Genomic DNA, 7,627 nt, shown 5'->3' with positions numbered 1-7,627 from the left:
AAGCTTGATGCTCTTTAAATTATATGTTCCAGAAATGGATTTTATAGAACCCTAGCATGCTAAATAGAGGTATATTGCTTGAATCTAGAGATTAAATGGTGATTCTTGAATTGATTGAGTTCTAGGGCTCAAAAATGGGGTTTTTTGGAAATGTAGGGGTTTGATCTAAATTAACCCAATACAAACCTAATTGCTAGGTATTCTAACGCGCTTGTAAAGTCGGTTCGATGATCCATCGAGCCTATGTGAAGATATTGGCAAAAAGGACCGTTTCGGCTTCGTTTTCGCCTAGAAGGCCGAGGCAGCGTCCAAAAATCACGAAACCGTATTCCTAGCTTCGAGGTATCACCTAGAGGTGGGGGGTGCCATCCTGAAGCAACTGAGCTTTTGTCACGCTCGGGGACCGGCAGAGGCCTTCCCGGTAGCGCGCCCAAACCCGCCATATGTCTACACATATAAGGCGTCTACAACAACAGCGAAAAATAAAGTAAGAAAGCAAAAGAATCTAACGATATCAGAGCAAAGTAAATAACTAAGTTCTACACAGAGGGGTAAGCATAAAACTGAAATCTACTAATAAAGCCAAAGAGTAATACAAAGGAAATCCCAGATACAAAAACTAAACATCAAGAGTATACAGGTGGTCTCTCTACACATGGTTCTCAAAATCTCTCACTCTAATACAAAAGAAGGGTAAACCACCTAAGCTCACACGGGCTCCCAGCTAGCTAGCTATGCGACTGCTTTGCCGCGATCCCGTGCCTCCGCCGGTGCCGAAGGCTCTGAAATAACAACAAGAATAAGAGGGCGTGAGAACTATAATTTATAGTTCCCAGTGGGCAATTACTGACCTCAGTTCAATGCACCACTTGGCCCCACAAGAAAAGTGTAAGTACGATAGGCAATAAAAAGATAGTGATAACTGCGATAAGAAAGCATGTATATCTACTAAAGCATAAGCACTACGATGTCAATGCATTGTACATTTACTCTTTCATGATGAAGAATGTCCAATGCATAAGCAATATGTCCCGACACGGCAACTAGTATCATGTCCCGTTCTATCAATATATGATGATCATGCTCTACCATGGCAACCAAGTATCCAATGATGCAATAAGTGAACTATCAAGTGTACTACATGTCTCAATACTATGCTATAAGCATGTCATAGTAATCCAACTACCAATTCCTATCTAGTAGTGAATATCATCTCTCAATTAAATATCATTGTTTCCAACATGTTCTAGGACCTACATATTGTAGTCCAGCTTGTGCCACCTAAGTGTCGATGGTAGCTCCAGCATTCCCACTGTAGGAATGAGTCTATCCCTCCCGATCGCGTAGGTTTCTCGATACCGCACGAGCGAACATAAGTCGCGTAGGCCAACTCTGGAGTGCCGGCTTGTAGGGAGCGACCCTCACAAGCATGTGCGAATGAGCACAAATGGCAAACAAGCGTAATCATCGTCTCAAATACCCAATCATCATGTCTCTAACATAGTAATAGTCACTAGCATCTCAACGATCTAGCTCTAGGTCACAAAGTGATGTTCCAACACTCACTATGCTTAGTGCCTCTTTATGACACTTAAGCTTGATATAAATTAAGCACATTTTCCATTCTAGGTTCCATTCATGACATTAGTTCTAGGTTCTCATCTAACCCGAGCTCAATGCCTCTTTATGACAATGGCTCACTAATTCACAAGTCAAAATGGTCCAATGCCGCTTTATGGCATTATAATGGTTCAATATCCAATTGAGGTCTAAGTCCATATGCACTTTACACATGTCATTTCTACTAGGTAAACATCACCCCATGTCTCTCATAAGAATACTAATGCACACATAAGCCTCATATGCAAATTCCCTACATTATAGGGGTCCAAAAATACAATGTATGTAACATAGGCATTTTAAGCCTTCTAAAATTCATAAATAATACATCTAACATGATTATGCATGTTTTTTTATTTAACGAGACTCAAATCATTACAAATGAGATTTTCTCATTGTGTGGCTAGGTCAAACCCACCGAACCGTCTCGGAGTCCTTCGTATCGCCGAATGAAGTTGTCCACGAGTCTCCAAGTACCCTAAAAGTAAGGAGCGAAGAGATAAACAAGCGTTACGAGCACTCTAGGCTCAAACACTAACCACCACAAGCAAAAAGGGCAAAACTCACCTAGGGAGTAGAAAATCTCTCTCAAGCTCCAAAAGAGGGCTAGAATCCTTCCAATCCAACCCAAAGGAAGATCCTAAGCCAAGAAATTGAGCCTCAAAAGTCCTAGATCAAAAAGCCCCAACATCAACCCTGAAATCCCATTCTAGGGTTTCATATGGTAAAACCCACCAATACAAGGATCAAAGGTTAGAATCAAGCTACTAACTTCTCTAGATGCCTCCAAACAAGCTCCAAATATTCTAGGGTTGGAGATTGGTCCACCACCAAGCCCTACAAGCAAGCTCCAAGCCTTGCAAGGGTGGGAAGGAGAGAAAGGGTTGAAGCTCCAAGCTCCCTCAAGCAAGCTCCTCCTCTTCTTCTTCTCATCCTCTTTCCTCTTCTCTCTCTAGAGGGTGTAGAGAAAGGGTGAGAAATGAGGAGGGAAAAGAGTGAAATGGCCATATAGACCATTTAGAGCAACAAAATCTAGAGAGGCCCCTCAAAAACTCAAATTTACATCAGCCCGGACTGGGCAATTTTCGCCCAGAGGGACCGGTCTCTCCCCACCAAGGACCGGTCTCTCAGTCTGCCCCAAAAATCCAACGTTCGGGAACCGGTCTCTCCCCGCACGGGACTGGTCTCTCGGACCCTCCTCGCAAAACACGCGCTCGAGAACCGGTCTCTCGGGTCAGGGAACTGGTTGCCTCGGCAAACAGCAGCAACCACGCAACGGGGGATTGGTCTCTCCTTGCCAGGAACCGGTCCCCGAGAGTAAAACTCTCAAGTCCGTCCAGAACTCAGATTTTCGAGCTTTTCGAGTCGGAATACATTCGACGACCTCCCACCAAGTGTGGCGAAGCTCGAAACACAACCAATCACTCGAACCTTGCAATTTGCACAGGTCAAGTGCGCTACATTCACCCCTCCTAAAAGGAGTTTCATCCGCGAAACTCAAGGCAACAACATACCTCAAGACTCCACCTAAAAAAGATGGGGATAGCGCTCCTGCAGCACGCTCTCTAGCTCCCACGTGGCCTCCCGCTCTCCGTGGTTGCTCGAAAGAACCTTCACATACGGAATGTCCCGATTCCGTAGCTTCTTCACCTCACGAGCCAAGATCTTTACGGGTTGCTCATCGAAGCTCAGATCTTCTCTCAGTCCAATGGTGTAGCATCCAGCACATGAGCTGGATCGTGAATGTACTTCCGAAGGACAGATACATGAAAGAAATTGTGTACACACAAAGCTAACAAGTACACGGGCATGACCCAGTCTCCAACCCGAACAGGGCAACGGGGACAAAACTCTCGAATGTCCAAAGAGTGATCGGGTACTACGACTCGTCCCGGATACAACAAAGATGTCAATGGGATGCCATGCAACTCGGCAAACAGCCGGTCTATGAATGAATGCGATGCACCGGTATCAAATAATGCTCGTACTCGAATCCCATAAAGTAAAATGATACCTGTGACCACATCCTCGGCTGCTGCCGCCTCCTCAGTCTGGGCCGCGTACATGCGCCCGCTAGGGGGCTGCCGTGACCCCTCCAACTGCCGCTGCACAGGTGGCCACCTGGCCTGCTGGTGTATAGAAGGTGTCCCCTGGCTGGGACCTGGTGAAGCTAGTGCAGATGCCGAAGATGGCGCTGGCGACGGACCCCTCGGACAGTCCGACTGGAAGTGGCCCTCTTGGCCATACAAATAGCACCTACCCCGACTGCGTGAACACTGCCGTAGGTAGTGAGGACCACCACAGATCACGCAGCGCGGTGCCTGGGGACGATCTGGTCCTCCTCGCTGCGTAGACAAGCCACGTCCTCGCGACTGGCTCCGGCTCCTGGGATGCCTTGGCGGCCTCCGTGAGTGCGTCTGGCTCGCACCCTCAGCAGTAGGCCTCTTGCCTTTCCCCTTCTCCAAGCCTTCGCGACGCTCCTGAAGGTCTGCCGCTCCAGCCTCCACGATGAGTGCACGGTTCACAACCTCCCGGTAGGTTTGGAGGTTGGAGGACTGCACCAACCGGAAGATCGAAGGCCGCAATCCACGCTCGAAAATGCGAGCCTTATCCTCATCGTCCCGCACCACAAAGGGTACACAGTGGAATAGTCGGGAAAACTCTCTCTCGTACTCGGCCACCGTCCGCTCCTCCTGGCGTAAGATGCGCAGGTCCGGCTCCATCTTCCTCTTGACGCTGGCAGGGAAGTAGTGTGCTAGTAGGAGCTCCTTGAACCTCGCCCAAGAAATTGCTGCCAAATCAGTGTTGGGGTTGTCCTGGATATCCAACTACCAACGGTAGGCCTCGCCGTCCAAGTGATGTGTGGCGAGCCAAACTCTATCCCGTAATTCAACGAAGGTATCTCAAAACAACTTCTCCATGTGCATCAACCACTTCTCAACAATCCAGTGGTCGACCTTCTCGCCGTCGAAGATCCTCGGGCTGCACCTCTTGAACTCACTGAGGCGATCCATGAGCCGATCCCGCTCGGCTCCCTCGGCCATCACAGGGAAAGCTGCCCCCGCCACAGGTATCTGAACTGGTGGTGCTGCGACCACTTCCTCCCGAGGTGCGGTTGCTGGCGCCGCACGAGAAGAACTGGGTGCGGGGGATTGCGCCCTGGGCGCGACGTCCACTACCGGTGCTGGCGGGGTGGGAACCTGAGTCTCCCTAGAAGCTGCTGCCTGCTGTAGCAAGAGATCCTCCAGATGCTTCATCCGCGCCTCCTGTCGCTGTGCCATCTCAGCCTGTCGCTGAGCGGCCGCCGCCTGCTGTGCTATAAGATCAGTGAGGACCGCAAGCTGGGACCTCAAGTCGCGGACCTCGCTAGATCCAAAAGTCGTGGAGGTTTCGACCTCCTCGAGGTGTGCCCCATCGTCCGCTTCAGCAGATTGGAAGCGTGTAATCGGCATTGTCACTACAAAACATAAAAGCGCAAGTTACTCACCCGCGCTATCGAATCCCCGCTCAAAGAACACAAATCATGAGAAAGTAGGGAAGTGTTATCCACAACTAACTCCCGATGTTACGTTGTCGGCCGCCAACGTAACCCTCCGCGAAGTTAGAAGCCATACACTGCGATTAAACTCTAACTTTTTAGAGTTGTCATAAACCCAATCATAATACTTTCGCTCACAAATCAAATAGATCTCGTCTCTCACGAGCCTATTTCCTATAGTCCAACCGGCCTAAGGTTTGCTAGGTCCACTACGACTCAACCCTAGGCTCTGATACCAAACTAATCTGTCACGCCCCGGGACCGGCAGAGGCCCTCACGGTAGCGCGCTGAGACCCGCCATATATCTACACATATAAGGCGTCTACAACAACAGCGAAAAATAAAGTAAGAAAGCAAAAGAATCTAACGATATCAGAGCAAAGTAAATAACTAAGTTCTGCACAGAGGGGTAAGCATAAAACTGAAATCTACTATATAGTTTCATCATTTCTTCTACATCACATTTACATCAAAATAAGCTTTACATTGCTTCCTATTACATCATTACCTATCATGAACAAAAGATGATCAAATAGGTACTTTACTACAAAATGATAACGCCAACTTTGGTGCCTCTCGACTAAGCGGCGATACCTTTACCTGCGGTTGCTCGCCGCTCAGTCTCAAGTTCCGGCTCTGTGGAATTGGGGTGAAAGTAACAACAAAAGTTCCCAGTGGTTCGGCCTCACCATCACCTGACTTCCACTAGGACTAACTCAGGCATAAAGAAATAGGATAAGCTGAATATGGTAACCAATCTATATCAATGATTGCTAACTATTCCTGAACAATAAGCAGAGGTAAGGGGGGGGAGGGGGCCCTCAAGCATAAATTAATGCCAAATTATGCAAACTCATTCGTTCTTTGACTTTACTCTCGTACTTTGCTCTTTTTCTTTCGCTCTTTGTTCCTTTGTTCCTGTTAACTTTATTCATTAACTCAATGCTAACGCCCGGGGCTTCGCCACATAACTTGCTCCACTTAAGTCCATCATCGCAGAACACCCCCAGCTAAGTACCGTCCTTCCGGTTTACTCGCAACTCGTGATGTCATAATCTCACGGAGCGCATCGCCCAGGGGAGCGACCGCCTCGGCAAGGAACTTCATAGCACTGAATAATCATATCCTTAACTCAAAGATTATAATTGCAATCTTGACTTTACACTAGCTCTAGTGTTCTTTACATCAAGCTTTATGTTGGCAAACTCATGCAATCAGCATTCTTTACATTTCTCTACTCTTGCTAACTCTAGCATTCTTGTTCGTTACAATTCTTGTTCTTTATTGCCCTGCCACTTGCTGGTTCGCTTTTCAACTTTAAGTCTTTACACATTCATTTTCATCATTTCCTTTACATCACGTTAGTTTCTTTGCAGCAGCTAACTCTAGTGTCCTTTACTTACAGTTTTCAAAAATCACTCGTACTTATTCATTAGTGGTCACCTCTGTTCTTATTGCTCCACGTTTGGGTCTCACTCTTTCTCTCATCATACACATAGGGTTTTCGACATTCACAAATTATTTCTTTATTCATCATATTAATGTCAAGTTGTACTCACAATCATACAATCACACATTTTCATCATTACTTTATACCCTAAAAAATTGCATGCAACAATATATATACACATCTGCAATGAATGACAACATTAGCCATAGAGAGAATTCAATGAGTTTTAGAATCACCACGCCACCTAGTAGGCTTTCAAGGTGCATCCGATGATTTCCTGGATTTTTAGATGCTTCGTTACCTGGTCGGCAAACACCGTAAGCTCACTCCCCTTCCGCCTTGTTATAGGCATTTGCCCAATAATCTTCTTGATGTCCTTTGTAATACACTCAACGAGCGCCACAAAGGTTGTATGGGTCCAATTAGGTTTTGGGACGTCAATGTTGGCACTTAGAACCCTCATGAGCAAAAGCCCCATTTTGTGCCCTAAGCTCCAATGTATAAGTCAAAACCTTAGGGTTGTTCTCTTTGGGAGCAAAATAGCTTCACTCGAGAAAAAAAAAAAAAAAAAAAAAAAAAAAAAAATTTAAAAAAAAAAATACAAACGTCCAAAAATAAAAAAAGTGAATATACTCTAAATAGTCCATTATACCACTCTTTGTAAAACAACGACGCGTTGTCAAATTGCGAGTTCGAGTGTTTGGATGTAAATTCGAGCCTTTCCGCACACTGGTGAGGGTTGTAGAAACTCGTTTCCGACGCTAAAAAGTTCGAAAACTGGAAGATTTTGGACAAGTCCCTGTCGAGAGTTTTTTACTCATCGGGGATCCCGGTCCCTGAAGGAGATGACCGGTCCCCAGTACGTGTTGAGGCATGCCTTGAGGCAACCGGTCCCTGCACGAACCGGTCCCAGTCGCGCGCACGCCAGTGAAGACCGGTCCCGCAGGGAGAGACCGTTCCCGAACCTGGTTTTTCGGGTCGCAAGCGAGAGACCGGTCCCTACTGGGAGAGACCGGTCC

The sequence above is a fragment of the Ananas comosus genome, unplaced genomic scaffold, assembly GCF_001540865.1.
Source record: "Ananas comosus cultivar F153 unplaced genomic scaffold, ASM154086v1, whole genome shotgun sequence".
In the NCBI taxonomy this organism is placed as follows: domain Eukaryota; kingdom Viridiplantae; phylum Streptophyta; class Magnoliopsida; order Poales; family Bromeliaceae; genus Ananas; species Ananas comosus.
This window is presented reverse-complemented; position numbering follows the sequence as displayed.